We start from the raw sequence: 20,256 nt of genomic DNA on the forward strand, positions 1-20,256 counted from the left end.
CTCAGGGGAAAGTCATTGGTGAGATTTATGCCTTGTCTGTTTTTATTGTAACCTATCATTGCAAACTGCTGATTTGAATTCTTTGTTGGGCACCACATAGGCTTTTTCTACTTTGAGGCACAGTTAAAGAAAAAAATAAAAAAAAAAAAAAAAAAAAAAAAAAAAAATGTATAACTGGATTGGGTTTTGTTTGTTTGTTTGTTTTTTGTTTTTTGTTTTGGTTTATTTTTGTATATTTAATTATTACATTATTCAGATCCATAAATTGAAAGGTGACTACGTCCAGTTGGGCATACTAAAAGGATCAGTTGTCAAGTACTCAAGCGTTTCAAGAGAAACCGACAGGCTTAAGTGAGTCGATACTATGTGCTGCTATTTGTTTTCATGAATTTGTGGTTTAGATAGTAACATCCCCATGCATCTCACAGAAATGACCCATCCTGTCATCTTATATGCCCAAGACGTGTGTGCTGACACTGTCTTCTGAAGCTGGTACCCCTAGAGTAAGGGGAGACTCTAGGCTTTCTCAAGGCTGTGAGGGTGGGGTTGAAAAAGTTAATGAGTGTGCTTATGCACATGCGTGTGTGAAATGTTGAGGGTTGTGTATATTACCTCCCGGACTCTGTTGTATATAGATCAGTCCTAACACTGATTTGACTTAATTTATTTGTTAGATGTTGCCCTTTATAACAGTGTTTTGTTTTTAATTAGGTGTGAAAAGACGACAACTTCTATTGCAGTATTTATTTTACAAAGATGATTTTGTGTTTGTTTACCTGTGTTCGCTTTGTTTCATGTTGTTGCCACTGTTGACTGCTACTGGAGTCTGATGGAGGGGTCCTTTGTGGGGGGCAAGTCTGCAAACCCCGTCAGTACCAACTGATGCCAGGTTAGAAGCTTGCCGTCCATGTTTGCCTCCAACTCGGAAGCTGAAATGTTGGCCTTTAAGAGGGCTCCCAATGGGATGCTTCTTGTCTAGAGGTCCTGCTATTGTCTTTTAGACGACTGTGCCACTTTGTGTTTAGAAATTGGGTACAGGTCAGTAATACCCCATTCTTGGCTTTCATTAGCAGCCATTATAAAATGGATGATTTTAGATTCTTTCTAAAGCAATTTCCCCCTAGGTTCCCATTTTCTACTTCTGAAGAATTGTGGGGCACTTTCAAGTTTTAAAAGGCAGCATTCGTTTGTAGTTCATATTACTTGATCTCTACAAGGGCCTTACAAAATTCACTGTACTTTTATTCACAGAGAAAGTTGGCTTTGATGTCTTTTAGAGATAATTCTGCTAGTTGCTGATCAGCCAGTCAGTTCATCTAGCGCCAGTCTTTATAAGACCTCTAATCGAATTTTCTCACACTGTGACTAAAAGCTAGGCACGTCATTGGAACAGATTATGTGGTTTATTCAAGCAATCCCTAATCTCACATTGTCTATTAATTCCTTTATCAGAACAGTGTGCTCTCAGGCTGCTTTGCTAAAAGGCCATGTTTATAAAGTTTTCATTGTTTGACTGGCTGTTACATCCTATGTTCTAGCTGTGAAAATTCCACTTCCGAACAGCCAAGGGGATGGCTCCATTTTGTCACATGCCTCACATATGCCAATGTGTGTTCTCTGAATAATTTACTATTTCATGCCTACTTCTTGAAAGTTTACTCTGAGACACCGTTGGCGAGCAGCCAGATGGTTTAGACAAATAACCTCCGCCTGCCAGCCGTCGGGGTGATGATTATGAATGTTATTGAAGATAGTGGTTATGGTTGGGGCTTATAACGCCGACTGCATTTGATCAGTCCTTAGAGAATCCTGGATGTAGGTCTCATCTCTTCACATGCTGAGCGGTTCGCTTTAGTGGGCGTCAGGTAAAACAGTCAGAGGTGTTAAACCTTTTAAAAGACAGAGAATCACATGGTGAAGAATTCGTAGAAGTCAAAAATGAAGGGCTAAAAATGTTTGTCTAGAATGTAGATCCAGTGATACCGTGAAGCCTCCAAGACTAAATAGAGACGTGATTTTTCCCCATCTCAGTACACTCCCAAGGCTTCACAAGAGCTTAAGGGTGGTATTCTTGTCAGCTTCACTTTCCTAGAAGAATAGCTAAAGGAACTTAAAGTTTCAGTCACTCCCTTCCTTTGTAGGGCAGGCACCATTAGGTCTCTAGGTAGAAGACATTGGGGGAAGCTTGTCATTAGCAGAAGTTTGTCACTGGGCAGGTTTCACTTCATTGTCCCACTCTGACTATCTTGAGCAAGCTAAAGAACCATCACTGTTTAAAACTGCTTCCTAACATATTTTTGAGTTTTTACACAACTGTTGAGTAAGGACCAGATAACTGCCAAAGGAAACCCTGGTCTGTGACGTCTGCTTATTTACTGAGAACTGTGTGTCAATTTTAAACACTTCCTGTGTGTGCAGATAAAAGGGGAATAGGGCTTTCTGTAGAATTCTGTCTGTCTAGTTTGTGTCTTGTGTACCGCAGTTGTATGTTCTCTGGGCTTTATGTTCTGTACAGTAGATTTCATTAAGAAAAATCGTGGACAGATTTGTTTCTGTGGTTTGATGAGGGAGAATGGCGATGTGTATTTAAATAGCTATCCCGTGAGACAGAAATGTCCCCGAAGATCTGGAAGTAACCCTCCCTGGCCCTTGGAAAACTGGCTATATCTCCTAGGTTCTAAAACGAAGATGTATGGATACTCTGGCAGACTGCATGTTGTATAATTTGAAAATACTCAAAACTGGACAATAAAACTGAGTTAAACTTTGACTGGTCTGGTGTCCTTATTTGAGCCCCAGGAGGGTGTCTGATGTGAAGTCAGGAAGTGTGTGTTGGAATGAAGCATGTTTTGAAAGAAGCCACTCCTACATGTACCACCTAAGTCAACGCTTTGTTCTTTTTTGTTGCTGGCTTTTTGTTGTTGGGTCCCCCCTGCCCCCTTTCGGGGATCTGCTTAAATTTGTTCTCATGCCTGGACCTTTAATCCCAGCCCAGCACTCAGGAGTCAGAAGCAGGTTGATCGCTGAGTTTGAGGCCAGCCTGAACTACAGAGCAAGTACCAGGAAAGCCTAGGCTACACAGAGAAACCCTGACTTTAAAAAAACCAAACCAAAACAAACCAACCAAACAATCAAAAAATTGCTTTCACAGTAAAACTAAAATAATAGTAATTTTATTTTTATCTCAAAAAAATAGATACGGATTTTTAGGTATCTTTTCTCATCAGAGTGGCAGGATTAATGGAGGAAGATTTCTATTTTGGTTCATGGTTTCATTGTGTCTCCACTATACTAGAGGAAAGCATGGCTGAGGCTTTGCCCTGGCAGTGGGGGTACCTGCCAACGGCTCAGCAAAACAACAAGCAGGTGAGAGTTTGGACTGCATGAGAAAAGCGCCTGTTCTCATGGCAGGCATGGAACACTGTCATCCTTCATCTGAGAAAACAAGGGTCCTGCCTATGTTGAAGGCCTCCAGGAATCATTGGAGAATCTTGGGGGGCCACTTGTGCTCCTATTCTGTGTTGGCTCTTCGTTTTAAGGTACAGATCTGGTCTCATGAGATGACACTAGAGTCAAAGGCCTGTGGAGAATAACCAATGACAGGTCCCCAGATTATTTGCTTCATCACATTTTTTTTAAAAAAACAAACTCATTGCCTCCTGTAACTGGGGTCATGTGACTACAACTGGAATTGCATGTGTAAAACATCTTTGTTGCTGTTGTTAATGGTGTATAGGAGCCAGACAATGAGCCTCTCTGCTTTAATCAATTAAAAATGGAAAAGATGGGGCTGGTGAAGGCTTAAGAGTTTAAGAGCACTGGCTCCTCTTCCAGATGGCCCAGGGTTCAATTACCAGCATACATATGGTGACTCAAAATCCTAATTCTAGTCCCAGAGGATCTGATGCCCTCTTCTGGCCTCCGAGGACACTGCACACACATGGCTCATAGACTTACATGCAGGAAAATCACCCATAAGATAATAAAATGACTTAAAGAATTTCTAAATGGAAAAGAGGAGTGTTAAATGAATGCCTAGTAAGGGTAATGGTGGACCCCACAAATATTGTGCTTTTATAATGTCTATCCAGCTCTCTAGAAATTATTCTGCACACAACTCAGAAGAGATGCTATCCAGATAGGACATTGATGAAAGAGATGGATGTGGTTAACATCACCCTTGTTTAAGATGGGGAGCAGTCCTCTGAAAGGAACAGATCACCAAGCACATTTGAGTGTTAGCAAGATGACCCCACAGATCAGGAACATGGCCCTGCACTGCAGTGGGGCTACCATGGCAGTCCCTGGGAACAGGTCTTTCTCCAGGTCTCCTATCCCTGGCTCCAAGATATTCCCCAAGCTTTCCTCCTCTGAGCTGAGGCTTCTTCAGAACAAAGTGAACTGAAGAGTGATTTGCCAAGGCAGTCACTGTTGACATGAGCAGTGCTGCCTTGGTGACATTTGTGACAGCCATGCCTTGTAATGTGTCTTAGGGATATAATACACTGAACAGAAGTGGGAGGAGGCATTGCTCTGACACCTGAGATGACAGTGTGGGAGCCCTGACAAGAGGCCTCAAGCTATGGGTTTGGTACTTTCTCCTTGGCATTCAGTGGTTCTTCAAACTGCAAAGAAAACAGTTTCTGTGTGGTTTGTTGGACTCAGAACCACTATTGGAGGCCTTCTCTTACTACACCATGAATGGCCAAGGCTGGGCTCTGCATTAGTTCTCCTTCCCTTGTGAAAGGTGTGCTTTTATTTCATCTTCAAGTCCCAAATAGCCTAGCACTTTGCAACCCCTCACCATACCCATGATGGAACTCTAAAAGATTCACATAATACAGCTAAAATAAAGATTTATGCATAGCGAAATGTTATTCCTACAGAATGTGTAAATTAGGGAAATCTCTGAGCTAGTTTTAGAAGGCATGTGACAGCATCAGGGACTTAAAATACCCAGAAAGCCACAGTAAGCAGTCAATGAGTTTTCCAGAGCATTCTGGCTGGGCGCCAGACACTATTTTAAGTGCGTTACATGTATTAATCCATCTAATCCTCCTAATAACCCCATGAGCTAGGCACTGTTATCTTCTTTTCACAGGTGAGGAAAGGGCACAGAGAGGTTAAACAGCTTGTCCAAGTTCTCCCAGCTGGCAAGGGGAGGAGGCAGGATTTCAAATCTGCTTCCAAGGCTTGTGTGTTCAACAGCTAGTAACACTGCCTCTCAAAACAACGAGTGTGTGTGTGTGTGTATGTGTGTGTGTGTGCAGCATAGATGGATAACCAGTGACTGGCCTCAGGAACCTTTTATTAGGGATAGATACAAAATTTCGTACTTTAGTAACTTTTCATAGGAATTGAAGATGACTTCATAGTCTGAACCACTTCAACCAGTCAGGGTTACTTGGGGTAATGTGGAGTAGGATGCAAGGGAGCCTGCAGACACTGAGCTCTAGGAAGGAAGAATATATACTCCAGCAGCACCCTTGCCCCTGGAAGAAACTCCTCAACACATGACACACTTAGTTGTGCATCAACCATTGTCATAACTTGCTAACTATATGTCTGTAAAAACTTGACATTTATGCATAAGTTTTCTCTTCAAGACAAAGTATATAACATATACTTAAGTCAGAAGGACCAAATACACGCTTGCCCTACCTCAACAGGCTCCTGAAGAAAGTCCAATGCTACTGGACAGTGGTTCTATTGTTGCCATGGATGTGGGAGGCCCTCTAGAGGCAGCCCATGCAACCCCTGCTGAGAGCTGCCTCCCCACCCCCTGGCCTGTCACAATGATTAATAGGATTTCATTTTAGAGCTTAAGTTTTAGAAAAAGCAAACATGCCAATCATACCACACATGCACACGCAAGTCCAACTACAGGAAGGGGTGGGAACAGAGTGGGGCTCCCTTACAAGCTCCCCACTTAGCCATAGATTCCCATTACCCCTGCCTGGCCTATGGGGACTTTTCTGATGAGCTGCCAAGGGTTGGCAAGGGCTGCATAGAGTGTCTGGCTGATGGGATGCGAACTTCATCAGACAGCTCCAGATCTTAGCTCCAAAGGCCTTGTAGACACCGGATACTCCTAGAGTATAGGTTATTGGGCAATGATTCAGCAGAGCTATTCCACAGCACAAAGGAAGACACACTCAACACACTGGAGCCAACTCTCAGTTTCTGTTTGACCAGCTACATAATAATAATCCAGCATTTGACATTGCAGGCTCAAAGGTCTCATGTTCATACCCAGATCCTAAAGATTTAGCTCACTGCCCACTGTATGTATACTTATGTGTATTGTAGGGATCAAAGGAGAGTGTCTAAGAAAGTACTCTGTGATGGTGCTTCTTAAATGTAAGTGAGGAGAAAGCATTTCCACTTTTTTCTCTTGCCTTCCATGTATCTTCCCCAACGCATAGAAGAACTGATAAAGGCAGCATTGGGATGCATTGGCTTCTACCCAGTGAAACTAAATCTCTTTATTGCCCTCTGTCTAGAGGCTCTCATTCCTTCCTCATCAGCTGGGGTGCTATACTGAAGTGCCATGGGACCGGGTCACCTACACAGTGCATCTATTCCTCACTCTGCTGGAGCCTGAGAGTCCAAGGTCAGGATGTCAGTGTGGTTGCCATCTGGTGAAGGCCTCCAAGTTGCATGACTTTTCTCTTCTGACTTTTCTAGTGTCTTCACATCCACAGAACAGGGGCTCTCTGGAGACCTTTTCCTTAGAGAGCTAATCTCACTCATGAGGGCTCCGTTCTGAGGACTAACCTCTGAAACTGTAAGCAAGCTCACAATTAAATGCTTTAAAAAAAAAAAAAAAAAGAGTTGCCTTGGTCATAGTTTCTTTTCCCAGCAATAGAATAGTGACTAAGACACCCTCCCATAGGCCCCGGCTCTGTATACCATCACACTGGCATTAAGTTTTGGCGTATGCTTTGGGGTTGGGGTGGGAACCTCTCCACCCTCCCTCCCTGAGAGGAAAAGCAGCTCAGATGTTACATGGGTGGAGAGCATGCCATGGCCTGTAAGTAACTGTGGTGAGGTCTCAGGCTCATTTCTACGCTGTGCCTTGAGGCTTTTCACGCTGGAGAGCTTGTCAGGAGTCGAGTCCTGACCTTGGATAATGGGCCAAGTCCATGCAGTTTCCCATGGATGGAGGAAGAATTGTGGTAATCACAGTTAATGCCGGGAGATGAAATCCCAGGGGCTTTGGAAGGAGCTTAGCAAATTCCCCACAGGGAGCTAGAGATACTCAGGAGTCATTAAACCAAATTGCACACAAAGCACATTCAGCTTCTGCCAGCATGTTTTCTATAGCAAGACCAGGTAGGTACCTGAGGACTCCCTTCCCGACTCCACAGACACAAGAAGTTGTGTCCTACACTGCACCAGCCCACTGTGCTGTGTCCACGGGCTTGCTGTGCATAAATAACAGTGGTCACAGACTTTGCTCTGTATACGTTATCTCTGGAAACCTTTGAGAAACCCCATGTAGCAGCAGGTGGAGGAACCTGTCCATGCCCCAGAGCTCTGGTCCTTCCTTCTGTTATGGTCTATCTCAAAGGTTCAGGGTTATAGTTATTACTGAATGCCATTGCCAACTTCCCCTAAGAGTTGTAAATAAAATAAACAATGCCTTTCAAAGTGGTTTTCTTTTATTTACATGGAGCAAATAATTGGAGGAGTTCTTAAAGAACACGCCAGTAAGTATGTAGGGGCAACTTGAGGATCTTCTGGTGGTTAATGGAACAGGAGGATAGAAGAGGAGCATACAGAACCACCAGGTTCTCTTCAGGTCACATGGCTCCCGTCACTTCCCGCATGTCACTTCCTGCACGTGGCAGGCAGAGCTGTCCAGGCAGGATCTGCTTTGTACAAACCCTTGCACAGCAAGATCAAAGCTTTGGAGGCATCTCAGAAACAGCCCAGCATTGGAAGCTTTTTTGAGATGACCAGTCGTGTCGACATGGACATCTGTGCTGTGAATTTACCCTGCTGTGGTCATTTGTTGCATGTGTACTATGGGCCAGGGATCCTGGGGCTAAGAGCCATTTCTAGATGGTTTAAAGAGTAGCTTTCCAGTAGCTGCTCCCTTCCCTTTGTAAATCAGATGTTTCAGCCGTGAGCTCCTTGTGGCAAAGTTCTCATACCAAGCCTAGCTCAATATTTAATACTGTGTTTTGGAATCCTTTCCAGGGAACAGAGGAAGAGCACAGAGTGAGCTTTCCTTACAGCAGAGACAGGAAGTGGTGGCATGGGCGCCAGAGTCCACATGACTAGAGTTTCATGAGTCCACATGGCTGCTTGGGGTTAGAGGAAACTGAGTTCAAACCCTACTTCCTTCTCAGATCAGATCTTAGCCTCAGATTCAAGCTGCCTCACATAAGAGCAGGTAAGTTCCACAGGTGGTGAACTTTAGAAAGTTGCAGACGTGCAAGCACGTATGCGTTCTTTCCACAAACATCTGAACACAGTGCTGGTTGGTTTTAGTCAACTTGACACAAAGCTAAACATATCCGGGCCAAGGGAGCCTTGGTTGAGGAAGTGTCTCCATCAGATTGGCCTGCGGGTATGGTGTCTGAGGGGGCATTTTCTTGTTGAAGGACTAAGATAGATCACTGGTGGCGTAGGGAAGTGCCATCCCTGGGTGGGTGTGCTGGATCAGTTGTGTAAAGCCAACTGAGCAGGCCATGAGAGGAAGCTAGTGTGCAATGTCCCTTCATAGTCTGCTTTAGCCCCTGACCTGACATCCCTCAGCGATGAACTGTTCCTTAGAACTATAAACTGAAATAAACTTATTAATAACCTCCCCAAGTTGCTTTTGGTCATGGTGTTTATCACAGCAACAGAAAGCCCATTAGGGCAAGTGCCCACCTTTGTATACGGAAGAACTGGGGAACGGTAGGAAATAAGACAAAGCATTCATTTTCTCAGAGTAAATCGCAAAGCAGGGAGCAGCACTTGGTGAAACAACTTAGAACATTCCAGTGCTGCCAGGAAAATACGGTACGGGGAAGTCGTCTGTAGCCGAAGGAGCCAGCTGTGAAGGCCCCCGAAGAAGAGTATCAGAAGTAACTTATAGAACTGTGTTTTAACACAAAAAGTTTTCCCCACACTAATTTGGAAAACAGTCTCTCCTCTCCCCACTCAATTAAGGAGATAATAAGTATGTTTGGGTTGCCTTCCAAAGCAACATAAATCGAAGTGCTCAAGAATTGATTCCTGGGCCGAGGAACATGACTGGGGACTAGTGATGTAGCTCTGTGGGAGAGGGCTCTCCTGAGCCTTGGGGTTTGACTGCTGGTACCTCAAAAGAAGACAAATAAAACCCCGGAAGATATTTGAATATTATTCTAGCTAGAAATTCTGTGGGCAGACCCTGGGTTGGCAGTTCATGCTTACCTGAATTCAGGTAAAGATAAGGACGTTCCCTGATGCTGGACTTTTAGCCAACCAAGCAAATTCACTCTGGTCCCCAGTGGGACTGTGAAGAGTAAGACAGACGGAAGGATATGGAAACGCTGGTTTGCAGCTCAGCCTGAGCAGGGGGGCACCCTCATCGTTTTAAAGTCTCCTCAAGGGTATAAGAGCTACAGTATGCCACCTTGAAAATTCTGCATGCTGCCCTAGTACGTGAGATGTATGCCCAAAACACTACGGGAAGGTGACTTCAAATTCTTTATTTTTGCTACATCAGGACTCTGACAAACATCAAAAGTCTTAAGAAAGGCACAATCCTTGGCTGTCCTTGATACATGTGTCGAGTTTCACAATCAGTAAGAGGATTCTGGATATTTTTTTTTTCTTCTGATCCCTTGGGAGCTGACATTCCCAGGAGCCCTGGAAAGACTGTTTTGATAATCACTCCTGCTGTGTCTGCCTCCTCAGTTCTTAGGTCAGACCCAGCATGGAAAGAAAGTGGTTCTCCAAGTGGTGAGGATCACACAAGTCCCTGGCACTAACTGGTCTCCTCCCCTTCGCTGAAGTCCCCCGTCAGTGTTGACATATCCTCAGAGTGTAGCTAGCATGTGTCCCCTTTCATAGACTTGTCACATGAAGAGTTTTGCCTCTTCCAATAGTGATGCTAAATGTAATCAAGAGAAGGATTGAAAAGTGGCAGAGGTTAGGGAGGAGGGAGAAGTTCAACATACTGAATCCATTTGTAGGGTCTAGGGTGCTGGGCTAAGACTAAGCATTTAGGACAGTGCCTGGCACTGTCCCTTAGGGTTAGTTATCATTCTGTTTTCCATCTCCTAACTTCTCATTTAAACTGAGATGTTCTGACCCAAAGCCACGGAAGCTAAATCCTAGACTCTTGCCCCTTTCTGACCTGAATCTTTCTGGCTGTTTCTCTATACTACTACCATATTAACTAAAATTAACTCAGTGGCTTCTCAGTGCCCATAATTCTACACACGTTGTCTCAATTAAAAAAAAAAAAAAAAAAAAAAAAAGGACCAAGATCAAAGTGTGACTGGTGCACACACTATTAATCCCAGTACTTAGGAGGCTGAGGCAGGCTGATCTCTGCGAGTTCTAGGCCAGCCTGGTTTACATAGAGTTCCAGGGTAGCTAAAGCTATACAGAGGGACTTTGTCTCAACCAAAACCAAACCAACCAACCAACCAAACAAACAAATAAACAAAAGGTACATAGACATGACAACATATTAATGTATGCATGAATCTAAAAGGTAAATTTATCCTAGGGCTCATTTTTAAAAAGATTCTGTCCCTATTTAGATAACTTCTCTGTCCATCCATCTTTTACTGTGTGTGTGTGTGTGTGTGTGTGTGTGTGTGTGTGTGTGCGCGCGCGCATATGTTCATGTTGAGGGGAGACTCATGTACATGTATACATGTATACATGTGTGCTTGTGCCCAGGCCAGTAGTCTCTGTTGGGTGTTTTCATCAGTTACTATCCACCTTAGTTTATTTTATTTTTGTGACAGAGTCTCTCACTGAACCTGAAGCTCACTGACTGGGCCAGACTCCTCCTGCTTCTGTTTCTTTAACCTCCTACCTCTGCGTTGGGGTTACAGACCCAATGCCACCAGGCCAGGCTTTTACCTGGGTGCTGGGGATCTGAGTTCAAGTCCTCAAGATGATGCAGCGAACACTTTACAGAGAAGCAGACATTGAGGAAAACAGAATGGAGCTCAACATAATTTTCCCAGGCACTGGAAAGAATAATAGCAAATGGAGTGATTTTTTTACCTGCCTCGTCTTAGAATCTTCACAAGCCCCTCAGTGGATTTGTCCTTTTCTCCAGATCTTTAATATCTTGTAGACACAAGTGGGTTTTCTGCACTGGCAACCAGAGCCACGGCAATGTGGCTAGGGCCCGTGTGGTGGATTTAATATGCTTGGCCCATGAGAAGTGGCACTATTAGGAGGTGTTGCAGTAGGTGCAATGTTTCAGTAGGTGAGGCCTTGCTGGAGGATGTGTGTCGTCACTGTGGGGGAGGGCTTTGAGGTCTCCTATGCTCAAGCTCTGCCCGGTGCAGATGAGAGCCTCTTTCTCTGCCTGCTGAAGACATTGTCACCTCCAGGCTGACTTCGAATTGAGATGTAGAACTCTCAGCTCTTCCAGTACCATATCTGCTTAGATGCTGCCATGCTTCCCACCATGATGATAACGGACTAAACCTCTGAAACTGTAAGCCAGCCCCAACGAAATGTTTGCCTTTATAAGACTTACCTTGGTCATGGTATCTCTTCACAGCCATGAAACCCTGAGACAGTCCCATTTACTATACCGGCCAATGCACGCACATGCTTCTTAGGCCATATTTCACCCACCCTCTCAGCAGCACCAGACTTCAGGATCTTACAAACTACTTTTCAGCAAAGAGTTTCCAGCAGAAGTCTGGTCTCATTTGGGGGCTTCGTATTTTCCAAGCAGAAGAAATATCCTATGAAATAGTGCGGTCAGGAGACATGGCTCAGCACTTAAGTACAGTGCCTGGCTGCTTTGCCAGATTTGAGTTCAATTTCCAGTACCCACATGGCAGTTCCCAAACATCTATAATGGGATCTGATGTCCTCTCTTGAGACATATATGCAGACAGACTACTAATAAAATATATACATAAATTAACATCATCATCATCATCATCATCATCATCATCAAACATGCTTAACTGGTCAGGATGATGAGAATAAGGGTGGATCCTAAGTGGGACATCCTCCTCTACACCCTCCTCCCTGGCTTGGGGAAGTAAAGAGTAAAGAGACTCTAAGAGCCATAGGCTGGAGCAGAGCACCATGCGATGCAGATTTCCAGCCTTGACATAGTACTGTGCTCATAAACTCATGCTCCGCTGTGGTTACCTGCACAAACCCCACACAAGGCTAATCCAGCCAGAACAGGTACAGGATGTGCGCTCCCGGCCCCATCCCTTACTGAGGAGCTCTGGAATCTGGGGAGGGAAGTATTCTTCTGTTTTAAAATGCGTGGCCACTGGTCGATTTCCCATGGTCCCATGTGTACCCGCACACCCATCCACACAAGGGAAACACCAACTGGGTTATAAAAAAAAAAAAAAAAAGAAGAGAAAAGAAAAACATGAAATTATTGGGCAACACTGGGGGAGAACTTGGGGGAATTGGGGGTGAATATAATCGTGATTCACGGTGTACGTGTACGAAAATCTCAATAATAAAAACGTGTGTGTGTGTGTGTGTGTGTGTGTGTGTGAAACTAAACAGAGATATAGGGAGAGGAAGGGGAGAGGACAGGCTCTAGAGAAGAACTTGTGTTTTCTGTAAGGTTTGCAGCCTCTCCAGATGGCGTCACTTACAAGGCTGGCCCATCTGTGATCAACACACACAACAGAGGATCTTAAATCACACGCTTCACTGACTGAAACCAAAACATCAGGAGGGCTGGGTCTACTCCTCCCGGGTGGGACCTGGATCGGCTCCTTTGTTCAGCCCCACCTGCACAGGTGACCCATAAGACAGGCCCTCCCTGCCACCGTTCCAACCTCCATCCCTGCCGTGGGGGAGTTGAGGCTGTGGTTAGGCACACCCAGGTGGGGCATTCTCTGTAACTCTTTTCCAGGATGGACTACTGTCTAGTGTGATCAGTCCTGCCAAGGAGCACTAGCTCTGAAACACTTCCTTAGGCCTGGTTCACTGATGAAAGAGGGGCCCAGGCCTTGACTGTGTTGGGCCTGTGGTCAGGGGGAGGGATGGAGGAGTTCACTTGTCCCTGGCGTCACCTTGGCAGAGAGGCTTCAGCCTTTGCCTTGCAGGTTTAGTATGCAGTCATGGCAGGACCCTGAAGGTGTTATTGGAAGGACAGGCTCTGAAGGTCTTGAAAGATGAGCATTGCTTTCTGTAGAAGATGTGGGTAGGTTTTCTCTGTGAATCCGTAAATTAAACCAGTGGGGAACCAGCTACACCACAATACCCCTTGCATGTGTGCTAAGGTCATCTGTCTGTTAAATGGAAAAATTTAAAAATTCTCCTCTTTTAGAGTCTGTGACTTGGGTGTCCCTTGACCTGCAAAGCCCATGGCTAGAAGTCTCTAGAGTGGTCACCCCATGCCTAGTTTCTATGGGAGATCTGCATCCGGCCAAGCACCTCAGGCCCCTAGACCACCATGCTGTCCTTGGAGACCAACAGGCCTGGCCTCAGATTCAACGCTGCTGCATCCTGGGTCAGTTGTCCAAACTCTGGGTTGGTTCCCACTGGTGCAAGCCTGATAGAGAAGCCATCCTATTCTGTGAATTTCTCTCTGAGTGACCTCTTTCTAAGTTAGAGATGTGCCTGACCACTTACACGGGTGTCCCCAGAGTGTAGGTCTACAATCTAGCTGTCTCCTTGGAAGTGTTAGGAAGGAAAGTGACAAAAAGAGTGACTTGAAATCCAGGAAGCTTGCTTTCAAATGACAACACAGAGTAACACCAGAGCCAGTTTGACCTGGGGACCATACTTTGACATTCTTTCGCTATTCACAGAGTCCTGGGCTTCCCTGACTTTGCACAAGGCTTTCAGGATTTATCTTCAGAGAAACTAGATTGGATTTACAATCCAGAGTTTGGGAGCATATAGCAATCGGAAATTATCTTACTAAAGAGGGAAAGCCATCGCTTGAGTGGGTAGGTGAAGCATGGAAGGGGTACAACCGAACGTTCTAAAAGGCCCGAGTTCTGTTTCTCAAGTCAGTGGCACTCTGCCTCATCGTTTTCACCCCGGAGTGACTCTTGCACCCCACTCTGTAAGGGCTGCGGTGTCCCTCTAGCTGCTCCGCGCGGGGTCTGCGCTCTTTTCCCAGCCCGCCAGGCTAGGTGGGAACAGCTCCTCCTGCACGGGTGCATTAAGCGACCTACTCGCGTTCACTGGGCTTGGTGCCACCGGGCGCAGGACGCAGGCGGCGTCCCCAAGCGGGCACCCGGGCGGCTCCCCCGCGTGCGGCGCTCACCTGTCGGCCCGCCTCTCCCGGACGCCCCAGGTGGCTCGGGGCGGGGAGGAGCCGCGCCCCGCCCCGCGCGGCCACAGCCATCGCCAGCCCAGAGCGGGTGCCTGGAGCCCAGGCCGGGAGCCGAGCGAGGCGCCGGGAGCCGGCCGACCGGCCGCGTCCGCGCAGGTGAGCCGGGCGAGCTCTGCGGGGCGGCCGCGTGCGGAGCCCGCAGAACAGGGACTGGGAGGGGCGCGCGGCTGCGGCGAACACTGCGAAACGCCCCGCAGAGCACGGGGACTCTCCGAGCCGCGGGGGAGCGCAGCTGCCCACATCTGGATGAGGGGGAGCCGAGCGGGTGCCTCGGGGAGCTGCATGGGTCTCCCCGGAGACTCCGGGACTGGAGGCCACGGCTGAGGCTGGGGCCCGACCGCACCGCCAAGTGCGAGCCAGCTCCCGCCCTTCCCTCTGCGGCGCTTCAGCTCAGCCCGCGGGGGCCGCGGTCTCCCCTTCCTGGCTCTTGACTTTGTTGTTAAATCACTAACCAGTACATTGGTTAGTTTAGTTACGTAGGCTTTGGTGAAGCGGGGTCGGCCGGGTACTCTGGGGTGGGGAGCATACGTTGTAAGTCCGCGCGGGTCTGTGTGCCCGAGGATGTTGTGGGGTGAAAGGGTGCTACCCTCTTCCCGGTGCCTGGTGATCAGAGTGATGGAGTGTGAAGAGTGGTCCATTATGTTGTTAAAATTACTAGCTTTGTGACCTTGAGCAAACTCCTTAACTGCTCTGAGCCTGTTTCCTAAAAGATAATATAGGTGTTATAATCATCAGATGCCCTTAAATTATTCGATGCCCATGAGGTACCTAGCACGGTGCTTGAGGGTTTTCCTCCCGGTTTAGTCCCCAGGTGTTAAAGTATTCTACACTTCTTGTCACCAGAGGTCCCTGCATCTTTTGGAATAGAAAACATGGGGAGGGCGGGGCGGAGGGTTGGGGGAGAGGTAGTGTCTGTGTGTCTGGGAAGGTTGTGTCACCCTTCTGACGCGCTGACTGTAGTGGCAAGGGAGCTGGATTTGGCGGGGCTGTTCCTAGCTGCTAAGATCAAGACGGGTCAGTGCAGTGTCCCCCTTCTAGAAGGGGGTAATTAGCCTGCTCCTGCCATTGTGAACTGTTAGAATTCTTTTCTTAGGGTTTAGGGTTTGATGACTTGAAAGTTGTCTTACGCAATGTGGGAATTGGCTGAGTCCTCCAAAGGAAAAGTCCGAGGGTTGCAGTTTCCAGTGTAGCTAGATCTTATCGTTCCTATGGGCTCTCAGGACAAGTTCTCTCCTCGGGGGCATCTTAGTTCCTTCCCCGCTAGGTTGACATGTTCTCTTGTATGCAATGGTCCTTAGAGCAGGCATATCTTCAGGCTTACCACTGAAGGAAATAGAGTAAAGGGAAGAGTGGGAGAGAAATAGAGATAGAGATGGAGATCGCTTCCTTCAGTCTATCCTTCAGCAGACCTTCCTGGAGCGTTGGACCATAGTCAGTTCAAGCCATCGCAGCAGATCAAGAGTGGGTTTCCCTAAGAGGAGTGGATCTGTATTACCCAGGTGCCTCCAGGGCTGTGGAGGATTAGCTCAGCTACTGGGATGGGCGGCCCTGTCTCACTCAAACATAGGCGATTTGAAAGCCAGCTCTCAAGAAGAAGTTTCGATTCTGGGCAGACAAAAATAGGACTGCTTTTCTTTGAGGACACCTCAAGGAGGCCTGGCTCAGTGTGGACAACCTGGGTGCCCAGTCTGCCAGCTTTTATTCAGTGCTTAACTCATGCAGCCATTCCACGTTTGGTCAATGCCCAGTGTATGCCAGAGCCTCTGCCAAGAGGGGTGGATGCTCTGAGGAAAGATGTATGTGAGGATAGCAGTGTTGGAGGTTGTCTCACTGGGGACATAGGACAATGTGAAGTGTCCCCAGGGAAGTGGGGCTTAGCTCTAAATGGAGATGATCAGGCCGTAGAGCAATATCAGTGAAGTACTGTCTGAGTCACAGGGTAGGGTGTATGAAAGGTCACACTTTAGTGTGGGCAGCTTTAGTTAGGTCACATTACCTTTCCCCCCCGGGATGTCTGGGGGAGGGAAAAGGGAAGGAGTTTACAGCTATAGGTTGCCTTCTAGAAATTTCTCTAAGCTTTCCCTGATTTCCAGGGAGAATCCCATTGCCTTCTTTGCATCCGTAGCAGGGGGAAAGGACAGGGCTTACTTCTCCGTCTTCCTTTAGATAAGAACAGTTAGTTTTTCTCACAGTTCTTGTCATTGGCCATGTGCCATTGGCTGGAATGGGCAGCCTACCCCTAGGCCAACAGCCTAGATTTGGGGGTGTGGTCCCTTTTGCCAGGTATTCTTCTGAGCTGCGGCTGGGGCTCATCTTCCCTGAGCTCTGCATCTAGCTAGCACCGTCAGAAGTCTGCAAGCAAGGACCGACGCAAGGGTGGGCACCCAGTCGTGCCTCCTGCAAATCCAGAGTTCAGTTTTGTATGGCAAGTATAGGTCGTGGCTGGAGGAGGCGGGGAAAGAACTGGGTGTGGCATAGCAGGAAAGACAGGGGCACCCTTCGTTGGGACCCCAGTGTGGTGTCATTTGTTGGACAACTTACACATGAAACCCGGGAAGGGCTTTCTAAGCTGTCCACGGGCCCCTTAGGATGAGTGACAGTTTTCTATGTATCCTTGTCATTTACAGAGCAGTAATGGCTTGGAAGAGTTCCAGGAGGGGCCATGTGTAGTTGAAATCTCACAGATGTCTATGGTCTTCCTCTAGCGACCCACCCTAGCCCAGGGCCTTCTCAGTCTTTCTGAGAGCACTCCCTTGCTCAAAGCCATGGCTTGGTTTCAGCATTGTTACCTGCCTTCAAACTAACAGGCCAGGGCTCGGTGAACAGGCTTCCGGATACTGTACGCAGTGGGTGATCTCTAGGGACCGTGTGAAATGCTGCTTTGAAGTATTTATTTAGCCTCTTTTTATTGAAGTGCTAGGTGAACGATGCTCTTTGTTTCCACTGGACATGGTGGACATCGGTGGACATCTGGTGTTCTGTTGTGGAATCTGACATGCGACTTCCCATAATCCTCAGTACCTAGTTAGTCCAGAAGTTGGAAGGTTGAGTGATCCCTAATCCTGGAGAAAGTAGGTGGGAAGGGCCAGCTCATTCAGCTATTATTGTCAGGATCACTGTGCAGAAGTGGAGGGAAGTGATAACCAGTCAAGCCAGGGACCAGTATCCATCCCATAAAGGAGCAGTAAGCACCTACTATGTGCCACATTCTGTTTAAAGTTCGGGACATCTAAAATCCTTCAAAATGAGAAAGTCATTGTTCTCACGGAGCCTACAGCCCCCCTAGGAGGAGACATTTATGTTTTGGACAACATTTTGGATGCTGAGCGTGGAGGTAACAAGGAGGGTTGAGAGCCAGGTTGAGAGTGTCACTGGAACACCTGGCCACCATCCTGGAAGTTTTCTCTCTTATTTACTGCAGAGAATTGTTGCCTGAGGAAGTAGGTATGGTTTGGTATGTAAAAAAGAACAAACGTTTGCTGAGGGGTGGGTTAAATGTTAAATTACTTAGAACATTTAATTTTTCTTTTAATGTGTATGTGTGTTTTTATGTATGTATGTGTGTGTGTGTGTGTGTGTGTGTGCACACTTGCACATGCAACGTGCACAAGTGTGTGCCAGAGGACAGCCTCAGGAGGAAGCACACTGTTTGTGAGACACAGTTCTAGCTTGTTTGTTTGAGACAGGGTTTCTTGCTGGCCTGGGGCTTGCTAGTTTGTTGAGGCAGGAAGCCCTAGGGATCTGCCTGTCTCTCCCTCCCCAGCCCTGGGATCTGCCTGTCTCTCCCTNCCCAGCCCTGGGATCTGCCTGTCTCTCCCTCCCCAGCCCTGGGATCTGCCTGTCTCTCCCTCCCCAGCCCTGGGATCTGCCTGGCTCTCCCTCCCCAGCCCTGGGATAGCAAGTGTACAGCACTGAAGCTGGTTGTTTTGTGTGAGTTTGGGATTTGAACTTGGGCCCTCATGCTTGAATGGAGAGTTCTTTCCTGACAGAGTCATCTCTGCAACCCCTACTCTTTTACTTCTTTATTTTTAAACAGACTTTCTTTCTTTGTTATATCTTCCTTGTTCCTATAGTGACTTGCAAAACATAATACCAGGTGATGAGAAATGAGCGGAGAACCATGAGTGACATGAGCGAAGGGAAATCAGGGCCTTTCCTGTCATCAGTTCGCCCCAGAGTTGTTTAGTTTGGGTGGCAGAGACTGAGGGAGTATGGCTACAATACAGATGTGTTCATTCATGTTCAGGGCTCATTATTTAAACAGTGAGAAAATACATTTCCATGCTTCAGACAACTGTATCCTTTTCTGTATTTTAAAGAACTGTTCTTATTTGATAGGGAAAGTAATCCCTTCCCCAAGAACTTATATAAAATTTATCTGATGTGTTCAAAGTCTTAAAAACATCCATGTTTTCTTTTATAAATTTCATCCATTTATGTTGTGCACTTAGGTCTATGATTTTGCTTGAGTTAAGTTTTGAATTGGGTGTGAAAATGAGCCAATGGCTTCTTGGGCATGTATAAACCCAATTATTTTAGCACAAGTTGTTAAAAAAGATCAACATTTCCCAACCAATTTTCTTGGTTATTTCAAAAGAAAATCAAGCAGGGACCAGAGACGTGGCTCAGCGTGTAAGGCTACTTGCTGCCTAGCCAGATGGCCTGTGTTTGATTCCTGGTACCATCCTGGTACCTCGTGACATCAGCAGGTTGTTCTTAGACCTCCAAATAAGTATAAATAAATGAGTAAACAAACAAAGATAAATGTAAACGATTAAAGTACACTTTGTATATATGTATGTATAATTTTAAATATTAAATAAAATTTCATAAATATAAAGATTAATTGATTCTGGAACCATGGGTTCTATCCTACCTATTATGTGTAAGTAAGTCTTACCCCAACTCGACTGGATTACATTTGAAAGTGGGCAGTCTAGTTCACCAGGGTTGTTCTTTTTCATGGTTGTCATGGCTTCTTTAGTTCCTTCGCCTCTCTATGCGAATAGTAGAGTCAGCTTGTCAATATCTATAAAACTTTCCCTGGGGTTGCAGGTGATCTGTAAATTGATTGACATTTTATAGTATTTGAGTCTTGCTACCCATAAATCACCAGTCATTTGCCTCTGGTTTCTATCATCGGAATGTTTTATAGATTTTAGGAAAAATGGCTTTGTATATAAGGTTTTGCTATGCTTATACCTTAAGTATTTAGTTTTAGGGGCTTCGGTCACTATACAGAAATGTGGTTTGTTTTGGTATACTGAATTTATATTCAGTGAACTTGCTAAGATTGCTCCTTGTATATTGCAGCAGACTTGTTGGTAGATCGATTCAGAGTTTTTAACAAAGAGAGTCACATGCTTTGTGAATAGAAATAGTTTTCTTTTCCAATACAGAATGACTTTTATGTCTTTCTTGCTTGGCTGTGCTGGCTATGAATTCTACCATATTTGGGTGTGGGGAGAGAACACTCCCTGACTTTGATTCTTTCACAGGGAGGAGACAACCAGTTGTTCACTTGTTAAAATTTCAAACTAAAACAGGCCAGGGATTGGACTTGAAGGCTATGCTTTCTGACTCTTGTTTTAGACGTTCACTCATCTCTGATAGTGATTAAAAATAGATACAGACTTCCCAGTTGATGTGCTGTGTACTGGCTAGCTTTGTGTCAACTTGACACAGCTGGAGTTATCACAGAGAAAGGAGATTTAGTTGGGGAAATGCCCCCATGAGATCCAGCTGTG

The 20,256-nt window shown here is 46.2% G+C and overlaps 1 protein-coding gene across 2 annotated transcripts in view; it reads left to right on the forward strand.

Annotated features, from left to right (window-relative positions):
- Positions 1 to 14,533: 14,533 nt before the first annotated feature.
- Lypd6b (LY6/PLAUR domain containing 6B) overlaps positions 14,534 to 20,256 on the forward strand; it is a 159,945-nt gene continuing 154,222 nt past the window's right edge. The window contains exon 1 of one of the 2 annotated variants that reach the window (XM_021195008.2): positions 14,534 to 14,605. The gene's annotated coding sequence lies outside the window, so the exon portion shown is untranslated. The remainder of the gene's footprint in view (positions 14,606 to 20,256) is intronic. The other variant, XM_029536771.1, reaches the window with a different exon arrangement.

Source organism: Mus pahari, chromosome 3, assembly GCF_900095145.1.
Source record: "Mus pahari chromosome 3, PAHARI_EIJ_v1.1, whole genome shotgun sequence".
Taxonomy (NCBI): Eukaryota; Metazoa; Chordata; class Mammalia; order Rodentia; family Muridae; genus Mus; species Mus pahari.